The sequence below is a fragment of the Eleutherodactylus coqui genome, unplaced genomic scaffold (genome assembly GCF_035609145.1).
Source record: "Eleutherodactylus coqui strain aEleCoq1 unplaced genomic scaffold, aEleCoq1.hap1 HAP1_SCAFFOLD_678, whole genome shotgun sequence".
Classification (NCBI taxonomy): Eukaryota; Metazoa; Chordata; class Amphibia; order Anura; family Eleutherodactylidae; genus Eleutherodactylus; species Eleutherodactylus coqui.
The window spans coordinates 3,980-6,226 of NW_027101751.1; the positions used below are offsets into that span (position 1 = coordinate 3,980).

Consider the following 2,247-nt stretch of genomic DNA (forward strand, 5'->3'; position numbering starts at 1 on the left):
CAGTATGTATGTATGTATGCATGTATGTGAGTGAGTCTATCTATCTATCTATCTATCTATCTATCTATCTATCTATTATTAATTATGTAGAATATAGATATGGATTATTTCTAAATTACAGATTTTGTAGATATAGATTAAAGATAGATTTAAGATTGTGTGTGTGTGTGTGTGTGTGTGTGTGTGTGTGTGTGTGTGTGTGTGTGTGTGTGTGTGTGTATATATAATGTATATATGTAAAAAAAAATATAAAATCTGTAGTTATGTATGTATGTATGTATGGCGGGCGGGCAAAAAAGGCCTGCTGTATGTTTTTAAGTTCTTCGGATGACCATGCCGCTCTAATATTCTCCTTACTAGGGTCTACTAATGCTGGCCCAGGGGAAGGCAATAAAGCCCTATGGGGCCGAAGCCAATTTCCCTTATTTTAGGTTAAAAGTTTCCATCCGTCCCCACTGGAAATGCGGCCGGCCGAAGAGATCCCTCCAACCGACCGACCGACGCACCTTCAGAGACAAACTAGTGCTTGCTTCTAGTGTCATCGCCGGCTTAACCATCCTTTGTAGGGAGCTGACGAGTCCTGCAGTAGCAGCAGCAGCAGGCTCTGCAAGCCTAGGATGCGTGAGCACGGTGCAAGAGGAAGGACTGAGGGTGTGAGGCTGGGCGCGGTTGAGAAGGCGTGGGGCGGGGCTATGGAAAGTTTTAATAGCTCTCCCAGCTGCCTGGGTGCATTGTGGGTGCGCCCAGAGTGCTGGCTGAGCGTGTTGCCTCAAGCCTTGGAAGTGGAGTTGGGCGGGCCGGGCTACAGGTGAAACCCATTTCGGGTTATCGCTTCTCGGCCTTTTGGCTAAGATCAAGTGTAGTATCTGTTCTTATCAGTTTAATATCTGATACGTCCCCTATCTGGGGACCATATATTAAATGGATTTTTAGAACAGGGAGCTGGAAAAAGAGCTTGCTCTGTCCACTCCACGCATTGACCTGGTATTGCAGTACCTCCAGGACCGGTGCACCCCCTTTCCTACAGCAGTTTCCAAAAGCAGAAAAACAAAACCGACGAGCAAGAGGTGCAGCGCAGCTGTGGCGGCGGCTGCTGCTACCACCCAAGCACTTTGATTGACACTCAGCCCGTCTGCTCGCAACATTGTATCCACTGAGCAGCTGCGTCTGCCAGAGTGTGCACAGCACAGGTACAACTGGAAGCAAAACACACACACACACACACACCAGTTCATATGGCAGCCGCACTCTATAGTTCGTACCTACCGCTGCGCTAATAGCCAAGTTGGAAACATCGGGCAGGCACAGCGTATCCTGGCAGCCTGCGTCTGTATGCTCCACGTATTCGGGTCATGGGTGTATGTGCAGGGGGCCCGGAGCCCTAGGGGGCCCATAAAGTCTCTCTTCCCCACATTGTAAACCAATGCTATCAATGACGCTTTATAGTTTGGGGGCCCAGTTCCAGACTTTGTACTGGGGCCCCGCAGCTTCAAGTTACACCTCCGGATCAGGATAATGCTAGGCCATTCCAACCAGCCTGTGTGTGTGACCTGCAGTCGCTGGTAGTCGAAAAGCGGCCGGCCCCGGATGCGCGCTTCAGAGTGGACAGACAGCAGCGGACCCCCAATCACACAGGCCCAAGGCTTGCTATGTAGCACGGAATACCTCATTGGACTGCAGCACTCCACGCGGGCTGAGATACACGCTCCACGTGGGATGGGCAGTATTCGTCCATGAAGATCCAGGCCAACGTTTAGAGATGGAGCAACACTCGGGGAGCAAAGAACTCCAACGAACGGACGCCTACTTTACAAGGATGTATTGCTTTATTCAATGCATGGACACAGAAACAGTTCAACCGCTCGATTACAGACCGCAGTCAATACAGTAAAGAAAGAAATGTGTCTGTTTAATGTAAACTTGCATGGAGCTCGTTTGTCAGCCACTGACTGACTGAATGCTGAAACGTGGTCTGACGTTACATGCACCACCAGGGATAAGGCCTTGCCTATAAGCATTCCCCAGCTGGCAAAAACCGAACCTCCCTGCCTATTCCTCACCATGGAAGAACGGAACCTACCTTTTTTTTAAAAAAAGAAAGCCACAGCAGCAGCCAACTCGATTTTGGTAGGCCGCTGTCTCCCCCTTGTGTGCTGCATAAAAAATGCACTCCACTAAAAATAGCAATGATCCACGAAATAGAGCGTATGGAGAGAATGAGGCTTCCAGATGAGCCGTCAGGCTATG

General features: G+C 49.4%; 1 non-coding gene across 1 annotated transcript; it reads left to right on the plus strand.

The window, feature by feature from the left end:
* Positions 1-827: 827 nt before the first annotated feature.
* On the plus strand, positions 828-1,018 carry LOC136591017 (U2 spliceosomal RNA). Its single transcript, XR_010787867.1, has one exon. It is a non-coding gene; the product is annotated as a U2 spliceosomal RNA (small nuclear RNA).
* The last annotated feature ends 1,229 nt before the right edge of the window (positions 1,019-2,247 follow it).